The 14,005-nt window shown below is 25.5% G+C and overlaps 1 long non-coding RNA gene across 1 annotated transcript in view; it reads right to left on the bottom strand.

Annotated features, from left to right (window-relative positions):
• Positions 1-3,879: 3,879 nt before the first annotated feature.
• Positions 3,880-14,005, bottom strand: part of LOC117171748 — a 10,922-nt gene continuing 796 nt past the window's right edge. The window contains exons 2-6 of the long non-coding RNA XR_004466917.1: positions 12,213-12,320; positions 5,476-5,542; positions 5,117-5,189; positions 4,752-4,824; positions 3,880-4,013 (exon numbers count right to left, since the gene is read on the bottom strand). This is a non-coding gene — a long non-coding RNA (uncharacterized LOC117171748). The remainder of the gene's footprint in view (positions 4,014-4,751; positions 4,825-5,116; positions 5,190-5,475; positions 5,543-12,212; positions 12,321-14,005) is intronic.

Here is a 14,005-nt window from a genome sequence, read left to right as displayed (position 1 = left end):
TATTAAAATCAGACTTGGAAGAAGAAATGAGGAGAAAGGGTTGGGGATGAGTTAGGGTAGGGAAGGAAAAGATATATATACTGGCATACGCAGATGACATAGTGTTGATGGCAGCGGATGACGAAGGGATGGCGGGATTAATTACAGGATTAGAGAAATACTTAGATGGGAAAAAGCTGAATGTAAATGTAGAAAAGACAGAGATAATGAAGTTTAGAAAAGGAGGGGGAAGGAAGAAAGAATGGGCAGGGAGATGGAAAGGAATAAAGTTAGAAGTCAAAGAGTATAAATATTTGGGATATATCTTGCAAACGAATGGAGATCATGCAGCTCATGTAAGAGAAAGGTTAAAAATTAGTTTTTTCTTCAGCTAAAAGTTGATATTTTTGACTAAAAATTTAATTATTCCAGTTGTAACTTTAAGTATTTTCTTGGAATTTGGGGTTTTTGCTGTTGCAAATTAATTTTTTTTTACTAAAAATTTAACTATTCACTTTTTAGTTGAAAAATCATCTTTTTTAGTTAAATATTTGACTTTTTAGTAGAAATTAATCTTCTTGATTGAAAATTCATCTTTTTGGTTAAAAATTTACCAAATCCAGTTAAAGATTGATAATTTTAGTTAAAAATTCAAGTATCTGGTTGAAAATTCGTGTATTATCTTTTGAAAAACAATTCTTTTTTGTTGTATTACATTGTTTTTTTTTAATTTTAATATTTTTTGGTTTAAATATCAACTACATTTTTCGTTCACAATCCAGTTTTTTGGAATGAAGATTTAATCACTTGGTTGAAAGTTTCTCTTTTGTTTAAAATTAACTTTTTCGGTTGAAGATTCCGAATTTTAATTGAAAATTCATCTCTTTGGTTCCAAACTGAACTATTTTGTTGAAAATTAGTTTTTTCTCCGGCTAAAAGTTAATATTTTTGACTAAAAATTGGGTCTTTTATTATTGAAAAATAATTTTTTTACTGAAAATGTATCTATACACTTTTTGGTTTAAAAAAATATATTTTTTAGTTGAATATTTGACTTTTTGGTGGAAATTAATCTTCTGGGTTGAAAATTAATCTTCTGGGTAGAAAATTAATCTGTATGTCTTTTTGGATTATAAATTAAATTTTTTTCGTAGAAACTTATTTCTTGTTTCAAAATTTAAATTTTGATTGTGAAAAGTCAACTAAAATCTGTTTTAGCAGAAAATTCAACTATTTTTTTGAAAATTTATCTTTTTGATCTAAAAATTCATCTGTTTTAGTATAAATTATGTTTTTTTTTTAATGAAAATACAACTTTTTGCTAAAAAATTCTTCTATGATTTGGTTGAATTACTTTGTTAAGAAATAATAATTGAAGTTTTTTTGTTTAAAATTAATTTTTCAACTGAAAATGTAACTTTTAAAATTTTTTAAAGACTGATCTCTTTTAGCTGAAAATGCTCCCTTTCTGATAAAAAGAGAATTTTCTTAGTTTGAAATTTCATGTTTGTTGGGAAAAATGTATCAGTTTCTTGTTAAATTAATTTTTTGCTCAAATCATATTTTTTGAATGAAAATTTAATTTTTGTAGAGAAAATTCGTCTTTTAAGTTGAAGGTTCAACAATGTAGATAAACTTTTATTTCTTTCTTGAGTGAAAAATCTTTATATGTTGAAAATTCGTCATAGGTTTGAAAATTTATTTTTCTGTATAATTTTTATGTTAATAAATTTTGGTTAAAAAGTCACCTTTTATAGTAGAAAAGACATTTTTTGTCTCAAATAAATTAATAAATTAGAAAATGTTAAATTTTTACAATAATACATTATATTTGTACAATACAATGATTCTTCATTTGTAAAAGTAGCTTTATATTACTGTATTAAACTATTTTGTTGAAAATGCGTTTTTTTGGCTTACATTTAATTTTTTTAACTGAAGATTCAACTGTTCTGTTTTCGGTTGAAAATTGATTGGTTTTACTTGAAAAATCATGTATTTTCTTAAAAAGTAGTTCTTTTTTCCTTGTATTACATTGTTTTGATTTTTTCTGGTTTAAATATCAACTACATTTTTCGTTCAGAATTCAGCTTTTTGGAATGAAGATTTTATTATTTGTTTGAAGGTTACTCTTTTGTTCAAAATTAAATTTATTTGTTGAAGATTCATATTTTTAGTTGAAAATTTATCTTTTTAATTGAAAACTCATGAATTTTCATGAAAATTCGTCTTCTTTGGTAGAAATTAATCGTCTTGGTTAAAAATTTAACTAGTGCAGTTAAAGATTGATAATTTTATCTAAAGATTCAACTATTTTGTTGAAAATTTTTCTTTTCTCATGTTATTTACAAATTCTTTTCGGTGAAAATAAAACGACTTGTGGAAAGTGAAACTAAATTTCTTTTTAAAATAAATCTTTTTTTGTAGAAAATTAATTTTTTAAACTGAAAATATAGCTATGTGTTTGAAAAATCAACTATTGGTTAAACATTTATCTATTTAAAAACCAAAATTTTTACTTGTAAAGTTTGTAATTTTAAGCTGTTTAAATTTAATTTAATAAAGTATTTATATTAATTTTACCTAAATATGTACTAAATTTTGAGTTTTAGTAGATAAAATAAAAATTTGTTTGAATTGTTATTCAAATTCATGGACTTTTAGAGACAAATTTAAGAAATTATTAATATTTTTTTAGTATTATTTAAATAATCTATCGTGCTAAAATATCTAAGAATATCTTGTAATAATAATTGAATTCCTAGAAATATTTTAAGATTCCAATTTTGGAAACTGGATCATTAAAAATCTGATTAAATTGTATTATTAATAATTAAAAGCGTTCAAAATTAAATAATTAAACATTATAAACTTTTGACTTTAAATAATTTAAAATTCAAAACGATTAAAATGTTGACAATTTGAGATTGAAAGCTAAATTGAATCTTTCAATGACAAAGCTGTAAAAATTTAAGAATTTGATATTGTTATTAGATAACAAAATTTTACTTCAACATTAAAACTGATCAGGCCATTTTTTCTGAATTCAAAAAATCAGTTCAATTATTCTACAAAAACCTTAAAAAATAAATAGTAATTTTAAAATGGGAAACATTAAAAATGAAAAAATGTCCACCTGGGAACGTTGAAATTTTAACGAATGCGAACTTCATTAAATATTTTTAAAAAATGTTAGTAACCAAAAATTATGCTCTTAAAACTTTTTTATATCCAAACCCTTTAAAACTCAAATTCTTTTAAGTAAATTTAAATCGCTTAAGATTTGATAATTATTGAATTGTTAATTATGTTTTCCAAAATTCAAATAATATTCATTTTTAATTCCAAAATTAAAATCTATGAAAGAGAAAAATTAAAAACTTAGCGCTTATCATGAAAATCAAGAACTCTAAAATTGTAACAATTTAAAATTACAGAAAGTATACGCTCAATGATATATCAATCTGAGTTTAAATTTTATCTTTTTTTTATTATAAACTCAATTTGAAACCCCCAAAAATTAATTTACTGAAAAAACTTTAGTTTTAAGGCATCAAAGATTAAACTGTTTTAGAATTGCGCATTCAAAAATATAATTTTAACTTAAAATTATATCAATTTTAAAGATGATAAATTTCTTGAAGAAAAAAAATCACTCATTTTCACAGTTCAAAATTGCAGATTTTCAAATATTGTGAACTTTTAAAGTTTAATCATTCTGAACACTTTAAAAATTATATGCTTTCGAAAACCTAATTAGAAACTTTCAAAACGCGCGAATTTTGAAACAGGGGAAATTCCCCAGTGTAATATTTTTCTCCCGCTGCAAGTTTCTTCCAGGTTTCACGTGGTTCTCCCACCCTGAACACATTTTAGCCACATATAGGGGTAGAAACTTAATTTACTTGAAATAAATTTTTATTTAATTTTAAATTTAACAAAAATATATATAACAGGATTTCACTCTAGAAAAAAAGTTCCTATGCATCTGCTCTGTTGCTCTTCTAGCACTAACCTTCACCTGGTGTGCTAAGCTGTAAAAAAAATTTCATTTATTTTATTGAATTCAATATTATGCTCATACCAATTTCTCCTGTTTCTACTTTCAGGGTGTCTAATAGGGCGTATCGAAAAAAAATTGTTTGCGCGAAGTTCTAATAGCAATGAAAACCGTATTTTGGGAGTCAAAAACACTCCCCTAAAGTTTTATAAAAAAAAAATTCATTCTGTTTTCGCATCGTAGATTTAGCTAAAAATCTCAAAAAACGAAACACTTCTTCAATTTTGAACAGCAAACATTTTTTTGGACATATTTTGACTTTACAATAACTTTAATTGACCTTGAATCACAAGAAAATATTTAAAAGTGATATATTGCTCTTTATTTGACAGAAAAATTCATTTTTGGTGTATAAATTATCAGAAAAAATACTTAGAAGAAAGTAGGTTTGAACCTACATAGAAAAAATTATTTTAATTAATATAGTGAGTAAAAAATATAAAATGTTACGTAAGAAGGGAAAGAGGGGCATCTAAAAGTTAAAAAATATTTCCTACTTCATTAATCGAAGTTTTCTTATAAATTGTGCAAGAAATTCTCAATTTTACGAAAATTAATACGTAAAAATATTGGAAAATCTTATATTGCTCTCCAACATAATAGGAAGTGATAGCCAATAAATATTCTATCACAATGCCTATGTTGGGTAAAATTTCAACAATAATGTTTGATCAATTATAGACCATTCAGTAATAAGGAAAACAACAATTACCTTAAATGGCCAGAAGAAATGATTGGCGTATTAATTAAATCTTCCCTACAGAATCATATAAAATTGTTCTTTCCTGTAAAATAAATTCAGACAATCAATAAAAAATTCTGCATAAACTTACATAAATATCGATGTATTTTATTCGCAATTTTGACAATTTATTTTGTCCGAACTCGTGTGCAAGAAATTCTCATTTTACTAAAATTAATACGTAAAAATATTGGAAAATCTTATATTGCTCTCCAACATAATAGGAAGTGATAGCCAATAAATATTCTATCACAATGCCTATGTTGGCTAAAATTGTAACAATAATGTTTGATCAATTATAGACCATTCAGTAATAAGGAAAAATCAACAATTACCTTAAATGGCCAGAAGAAATGATTGGCGTATTAATTAAATCTTCCCTACAGAATCATATAAAATTGTTCTTTCCTGTAAAATAAATTCAGACAATCAATAAAAAATTCTGCATAAACTTACATAAATATTGATGTATTTTATTCGCAATTTTGACAATTTTGTCCGAACTCGTGTGCAAGAAATTCTCATTTTACGAAAATTAATACGTAAAAATATTGGAAAATCTTATATTGCTCTCCAACATAATAGGAAGTGATAGCCAATAAATATTCTACCACAATGCCTATGTTGGTTAAAATTGCAACAATAATGTTTGATCAATTATAGACCATTCAGTAATAAGGAAAACAACAATTACCTTAAATGGCCAGAAGAAATGATTGGCGTATTGATTAAATCTTCCCTACATATAGCATTGTATTTTCCTGAAAAATAAATTCAGACAATCAATGAAAGGCTCTACATATATTTAAATAAAAATGTATGTATTTTGTTCGCAATTTTGACAATTATGTCCGAACTCGTGTTCAACCCAGTCTTAAAGGATAAAGGGTGTTTTTCGAATGTCAATTGATCTTTGACAAATCGGAAGAAAATCGATGAGAAAATAACATCGACCCTCAGGAGTTTGTCAACTAAGTAAATACTCTAAGGGAGCGACCATTAATTATTTTCGAAAGTTTGCTGTTAACATCTGTTTTGGCTCATGAAATTACTTTTTATACTGTTATACACATTATACTATTTTTGTTTCTTTTTTGGGAAATGCCTTAAAATCTTTGTAATACTTTGAACTTCTGTGAATTTTATTGAAAATTTGGCGAATTGAAAACTCATGAATTTTCATGAAAATTCGTCTTCTTTGGTAGAAATTAATCTTCTTGGTTAAAAATTCAACTAGTGCAGTTAAAGATTGATAATTTTATCTAAAGATTCAACTATTTTGTTGAAAATGTTTTTAACTTAATTAATTAATAATTAATGTTTTTAACTTAACATTCGTACTTTTGTTGTTTAACATTTCAAATTTTTTTATCTGTGGTTACATTTTTCGAAATACTTTGTATTCGATAGATAGCATACATATTCTCTTCAAATTAATTTAAACAAATGAGTAACAAAACTGTAAAAATCCTTGAAATCGCTTAAAACCTATAAAAATCGGTGAATATCCTTTTAATATTCACTGAAATCTGTATATTAAAATCTATTAATATCTTATGAAAGCATATCTCTCAACATCCTTTATAATATTCGGAAATCCTTTAAAATTCTATTCAATCTGTTGAAATCTCACGAAATCCTCTACAATTCGTGAATATACTTTGGAATCTCATGAAATAACTTAAAATGCTTTGGGCCTGTGAAATCTCCAAAAAGCATTTTTATGCCTCTTAAAAGCTTTGAATATCCTTTGAAATCTCCTAAGATCTCTTTAAATCCCTTCAAATCTTCGAAATTTTATTAAAATCCCCTGATATTCTTTTAAATTCGTGAAAATACTTTGGTACCGCATTAAATACTTTGCAATCTCGAGCCTTTTTCGATCTGTTGAAATCCTTTATATTATTCGGAAATCACATGAAATTCAGCGAAATCATTTGAAATATTACGAAATCCTTTAAAATCCGTGGATGTATTTTGCAAATATTATGAAATCTACTGACACCCTCAAAATTTGGTGATTTCATGCAATCCTTTGAAATACCTTGATTTTTTAATATCTAAAAATCCTTTATAATATTCGGAAATCTTTTGGAATTCCGATAAATCTTTTGAAATCTTAAGAAAACATCTCAAATCCATTGATATTTCTTTAAATCTCCCTTCAAATCTTCCAAATTTCTTAAATTTTTTTAGCTTTATATAGATTTTTGGGGTCGCTGATTCCGATTCTGGCGTCAGAATGGTAAAATTCAAAATGGCGAATCCAATATGGCGACTGTATTTGACTAAAATTAATGTTTGTTATATTGACCTAAAACGTTTTCTTGGGGGGGGGGGGCTGATTCCGATTCCAACGTTAGAATGATTAAAAATAGCGGATCCAATATGGCGAATGTATTTGGCTAAATTTCATGTGTTTTTTTTTATATTGGCCTAAAACGTCTTCTAGGGGTGTTTTTGAGGTCCCTGATCACGATGGTAACGCCAATTTCGTAAAAAATATTTGCTTTTTTGTAGACGCCATTTTGAATTTTTTAATTCTGACATCAGAATCGAAATCAGCGACCCCAAAAACCACATAATCGAGTTTTATGCTTATTGAGGAGTTATCCCTGTCTCTCAGAATCTTTTATAGACCAACATAATAAAAAACTCTATTTTTGCATATTCTGGAATTTTTATTTTTAAAAACTGAGCTACGAAAAATTCTGCAAAAAATATATTGTTTAGTTCAATGTTTGAGATATTTGAAAAAAAAAACTTAAATCTCTAGGACTTGTAGTTTAGACACAGCCGAATTTATTGTTGAAAAAACGAGATTTTCGAGTTTTAATTGTTTATAACTAATAAGTAGTTAAAAAATTCACATACTTTTTTGTGTTATTTGTACTCCTTACATCCCCAAGAGTTTTAATTGTTTATAACTATTAAGTAATTAACAAATTCACATACTTTTTTGTGCTATTTGTACTCCTTACATCCCCAAGAGTTCATTAAAAAATAACATTCGTATTTATATGTCAACGCGAACTAGAAATCCAATAGAAACTTAGGAGAAGTTAAATCAATTTCCATTTAAAAGAATTCAAATGAATTTAAAAGAATTCAAATGAATTTAAAAGAATTCAGAGTAAATCCCAAGAAAAAATTCAAATCTTTGAAACGCTACTAATTTTTAACACAAGATGATTACAAAACAATTGAAGACCAATTCAAACGAATTCAAATAACTGGAAACAATTTTAAGAATCGAAACAAATTTGATTGATTACAATAAATTTTGAGTGAATTTAGAGAAATTGAAAAGAAATTAGAAGAATTAGATGAAATTCATAAAAAATCAACCGGAATTTAAAGTGAACAAGTGAATTTAAAATTATTCAAAAACATGGAAAAATCAATTTAACTGGGTAGAATTAAGTGAATTTAAAAGAATTTGGGAAAAATTACTAAGAATACAGGGAAAATTCTAAATAAATTGCAAAAAATATTGGAAAATCTTTTCAAATCTTTAAAAACCCCCTACGAAATCCCTCACTTATTGTGAATAAATTCTTTCGAAACCATTAGAATCCCTTAAAATTATTAAAACCCCTGAAAATCCCTTGAAATTGTTTAAATCTCTTAAAAATGCTTTGGAACCTGTTAAAATACACTAAAATATTTCAGTATTTGAAAACCTTTGAATCTTAAAATTTCCTCAAATATTTCGAATCCTTTGGGGTACATTTTGAAAGCCCTTGAAACTTTTTAAATCTCTTGAAAACGCCTGAGAATCTTTTACAATATCCTCAAGTATCTCAAATACCTTTAAATCCCATTAAATTACTGAAATCAATTAAAAATGTCTTTTTAATCTTTTACAATAATCCAACTTATTTTAAATCTTTTAGACTTCTCTGAATTTTTTTAAAGCTCTTGAAAATACCAAGGAATGAAAAAAAAGTTAAAATATTTCAAATTTTTTAATATCTAAAAATCCTTTATAATATTCGGAAATCTTTTGGAATTCCGATAAATTTTTTGAAATCTTAAAAAAACATCTCAAATCCATGAATATTTCTTTAAATCTCCCTTCAAATCTTCCAAATTTCTTAAAAATTTTAGTTTTATATAGGTTTTTGGGGTCGCTGATTCCGATTATGGGGTCAGAATTGTAAAAATCAAAATGGCGAATCCAATATGGCGACTGTATTAGACTAAAATTCATGTTTTTTATATTGGCTTAAGACGTATTCTGGGGGGAGGGGGGCGCTGATTCCGATTCCAACGTTAGAATGATAAAATTCAAAATAGCGGTATCTCAAATACCTTTAAATCCCATTAAATTACTGAAATCAATTAAAAATGTCTTTGTAATCTTTTACAATAATCCAACTTATTTTAAATCTTTTAGACTTCTCTGAATTTTTTTAAAGCTCTTGAAAATACCAAGGAATGAAAAAAAAGTTGAATTATTTCAAATCCTTTAATCATTTTTATCAACTGATTCTCAGAATCGATTAAATTAAAATCTTAAAAAATAAAACAATCCATTGAATGAAGTAGAAAAGAGTAAAGTCAAGTGAATTCCAAAGAATTTAGGATGAATTCCAAAACTCTTCAAATCTTTAAAACTCTACAAAATACTTCATGAATAAATTCTTTAAAATGCACCAAATATTATAAAATTCCGTGATATTCTATGATGATATTTTCTGAAATCATGGAAAATATATTGACATACATTGAGTTTTAAAATCCTCGGAAATCTTATAAAATAACGTGAAATCTTTTTAAATATTTTAAAACTGCATACGTCCTGTATAATCGTTCCATATTTTCAGAAATTCTAGAAAATTCGTTATTCTATAATATTTTAAAAGCTTTAAAATCACTTCAAATTAATGAAATTATTAAAAAGTATCCATAGAACCTTTTAAAATTCTCTAAAATAATTAAAATTAAAAGCTCCTGAAAATTCCTTAAAAGTTTTAAAAATACACTAAAATATGAAAAATTCCTTAAAATTATTGAAGTCTATTAAAAATTTCTCGGAACCTTTATGTATGATAAATTCCAAAAATCAATAAAGAGCTTTGAATAAACTTACATAAAGATTCCTCTATTTTATTCAATAGATTGTATGAGCTCGTGTTTAACCCAGTATTAAAAAGTAAAGGATATTTTACGAATGTCAATTGATCTTTGACAAATCGGAAGAAAATCGATTAGAAAATAACATCGACCCTCAGGAATTTGTCAAATATGCAGATGCTCTAAATACATTGAAAGGAAAATAATTTATTTAAAATACTACTGACCCAATTGACACTCATAGATTAAATCTTCTGAACAGATAATGTTCTTTCTGTAAATTAAAATAAGAAAATCCATTAGGCACTGTATATAAATTTACATTGAAGATTTCAACATTTCAATAGTAATTTTGACAATTCTGTCTGGACTCGTGTTTAACCCAGTGTTGAAAAATAATGGGTGTTTTTCGAAAGTCAATTGATCTTTGACAAATCGGAAGAAAATCGATTAGAAAAAAATATCGACCCTCAGGAGTTTGTCAAATAAGTAGACTTACTTAAAAAAAAATTGCAAGTGGGGATCACAAGCACAATAAGAGCTAAAAAAGGGGGTAAATAGGGTATTCTTTTTTAAGAAAAAAGGGGGAAAATAGGGTAAATATTTATTGCTAAATGTAGGAAACAAGAAACAATATTTTTATAAATTTTTAAAATATTTTTAAATAATATTTTTCTGTTAAAAATTCATTAATAATTGAATCTGGATTCTTTAAAGTATAATTAAATATTTCTTTCTAAGACTTAACAGACGTCCTTTCTATAATTAATAGTATTAATACTTTGAATGTAAATTGAAAAATACACTTTTCCATGGTATTAAACTCAAATGAAAAAAGTTCAGGTTTGAGAAAGTTTGTAATTTCTATAGATTCAATAAAAAATATTTTAGCTTTCAAGTTGTATTTAAATCTTAAATGAAAACATTTATCTTTAAGGTTTATCAACTTGGAATAGTGAATTTTTTAATTATTTATTTAAACTGGTATCTTGTAACTTATTACATTCATACTTCTATCTTCGATTTTAACATTTTTAACATATTTCTTTCTTTGAAATAAAATAATATACATGTCAAAAATAAAAAAAGTATTTAAATTTTTGAAATGACTGAAGATGGCTATTTGAAAATGATATCAAAGGATGATTTCAACAAAATAATTCAATAAAATTCCTACCATATGAATTAAAGATATTGAATTTTCTATTCAAATCTGTAAATTCTAATAAAGTAACATTTTGACCAATTTCCATCATTGATCAAATTATAGCTATGAATTATTTTTTTTATTGATAAAGCAGTAAGTTTTACTGACAGAATTAAAATTCTGTCAGTAGATATGCATTTTCCAACCCAAAAAACCGATTTTCAACAGCATAGTAGTTGAAGTTTCAACCATAAAAGATTTTCCAGGCAAAAAATTAAAAAATTTCAATTACATTTGTTAAATTTTCTATCTGAACATATAAAATTTAACAAATATGTGAATTTTATATAAAATAGTTCAATTTCGTACCAATAAGATAATTTTCTACCAATGAAGACAACTTTTCAAACAAATATTTACCCTTTCGACAAAAAAGATGAATTTTCAACTAATATGATGAATGTTTAACTGAAGAAGTGAAATCATCAGTCTAGAAAATTAGTTTTTAAAAACAAAAAAACACGAATTTTTAACGAAATAGTTACATTTTTAACTAAAGAAATGAACTTTCAACTAAAATGATGAATATTCTACCAAGAAGATCAGTTTTCTAACAAAAAAAGGGGAGTTTTCAACAAAATACATATATTTTCAATGAAGGAGATGAATTTTGAACTAAAATGATAAATCCACAACCAAAAAAACAATGAAATTGTAACAAAAAAGTTCAAAGTTTAAACCAGAGTTGAATTTTTAAAAATATATACATATATATCTCACCATCAAATGTAATAGTTGATATTTCAATAAAAAAAAAAATTTTATCTTTAAAGACAAGCTGTCGAATTTTATCAAAAAATACGAATTTCCAACAAGATGGTTGAATGCACAGCTAAAACAGATTAATTATCAACCAAACCGTTGCAGTTTTAACCAAGAAAGATGAAGTTTCTACCAAAATGGTGAAATTTTCAAAAAAAGACATGACTTAACTATCAAATAGTGGAATTTTCAAACAAAAAATATGAATACTCAACGAGAAATGTAATGGTTAATATTTGAATCAAAAAACATTTTAATTATCAGTCCAAAAAACAATTGAATTTAAACAAAAAACACAAATTTTAAACTTTAAGAACTTTAGGCCCTATAATTTATATAACATTATATTAATGTTAATATTAAAGCTGAAGAACTAAATTTACCTTCATTGAAGTCGTAGACGAACTGCTTTCGCGGTATCGCGGCGCTTTCTTCTTTTCAGCACAGATTCTGGTACTGTTGGGAGCTTTTTAGCCACTTTCTCCTTCTTTCTGCAGTAATTAGTTAAAAATTTGATCACCGAGTCAATGCTAAAATATTTTCTTAAGAGAAAGAAAATTGTTACATTGTCATCAGTCCGTAATTTTCAATAAACGAAAAAAACTCTTTGATTAAATTATAAGAAATAAATTTTAGAAGTAAAATTTAAAAAATGCAAGTAATATAATTTAACTTAAGGCGCTTTATTTGAAAAACAGGGATGCTTAAAGTACCAATTTCGAAATTATCTAACTTTCCCTGAAATGAATTATCAACCAAAAAGATTAATTTTTCACCAAGAAGATTAATATTCTACCACAAAAAACGAATTTTTAACAAAATAGTCCATTTTTTAACTGAAGAAATTAATTTACAAATATATATGATGAATCTTCAATTGAAGATAAAATTTGAACCAAATAATTGAATTTTCGACAAAAAAGCTAATTTAAAAGGAAAAAAAATTTAACCAAAAATTGAAGCTTTATTTTTGTTACAAAACTTAACATGTAAAAAAACGAATCATTGACAAAATAGTTAACTTTTCAAGAAAAGAAATGAATTTTCAACCATAAAAATTAATTTTCTACCGAAAAATCTGAATTCTCGACCAAATACATGTATTTACAATTTAAAAAATAATGACAACAAAAAACTGGAAGTTATGTTTAGTTAAAAAATTAATTTGTAACAAAAAATTAAGATCTTTCAAGAAAATATTAAATTTTCATCCAAAGAAATGAATTTTCAAGAAAGAAAAATCTACAAAATTTAATTTGTAAAAGAAAAAAAGAAGAATTATCGACAAAATAGTTAAATTTTCAACTAAAGAAATAAACTGTCAAAAAAAAGAATTTTTAACAAAGAAAATTAATATTCTACCGCATGGATGACAAATTCCGACAAAATAAATCATGTTTTGACCAAACAACTGAATTTTCAACTTCAATGATAATGTTCAATACAAAAATGAGTTTTGAGCCAAATAGATGAATTTTCTAAAAAAAAAAATGAATTTTCGTAAAACATGTATTTAAAATTTAAAAAAAATAGTCAACAAAAAACTGGAATAGTTATATTTGCATTAACAAGAAAGGTAAATTGGCAACCAAACAAATGCAATGTCAATGAAAAAAATGCAACAAAAAGATTATCATTCTACCACAAAAGTCGAAGTTTAAACAAAATAGTCAATTTTTTTAATCAAAGAAATGAATTTCAAACTTTAGGGGGATGTGACACAGCTAAATACCTATATTACCGACCTCACTTTTTCAGTTCACTGAATGTTTTTTAAAACCTAAGAACTTTTTTGATAAATAAAATATCGAGCTGAAACTTTGGAAAATGTATTAGAGTACAATAAAGTACGTTTAGGTACTGCATTTTGGTAGGAACTTCACTGAAAGTTATTTCATCTTTTTTCTGAACCTCGACATTTTTTGAACGTTCCAACTTTTTTTATACATAAAATATCGGTCTCAAACTTTGAGAAATGTAAGAGCCAAAAGAAAACTACATTTAAGTACAAAGCTTAATAATAAAAGATGTAAAAAATATATTTCAACAATCAATTCCAACGGCATCAGCCGGGAACGTTGTACACGAAAATACGAACTCTCTAGAGCCTCGTCTAGTGGCCGCCAGGTTTCGTATTTTCGTGTACAACGTTACCGGCTGATGCCGTTGGAATTGA

Source organism: Belonocnema kinseyi, chromosome 4 (assembly GCF_010883055.1).
Source record: "Belonocnema kinseyi isolate 2016_QV_RU_SX_M_011 chromosome 4, B_treatae_v1, whole genome shotgun sequence".
Taxonomy (NCBI): domain Eukaryota; kingdom Metazoa; phylum Arthropoda; class Insecta; order Hymenoptera; family Cynipidae; genus Belonocnema; species Belonocnema kinseyi.
Note: the sequence above shows the minus strand (reverse complement) of the source record. Positions and strands in the feature narration are given on the sequence as shown.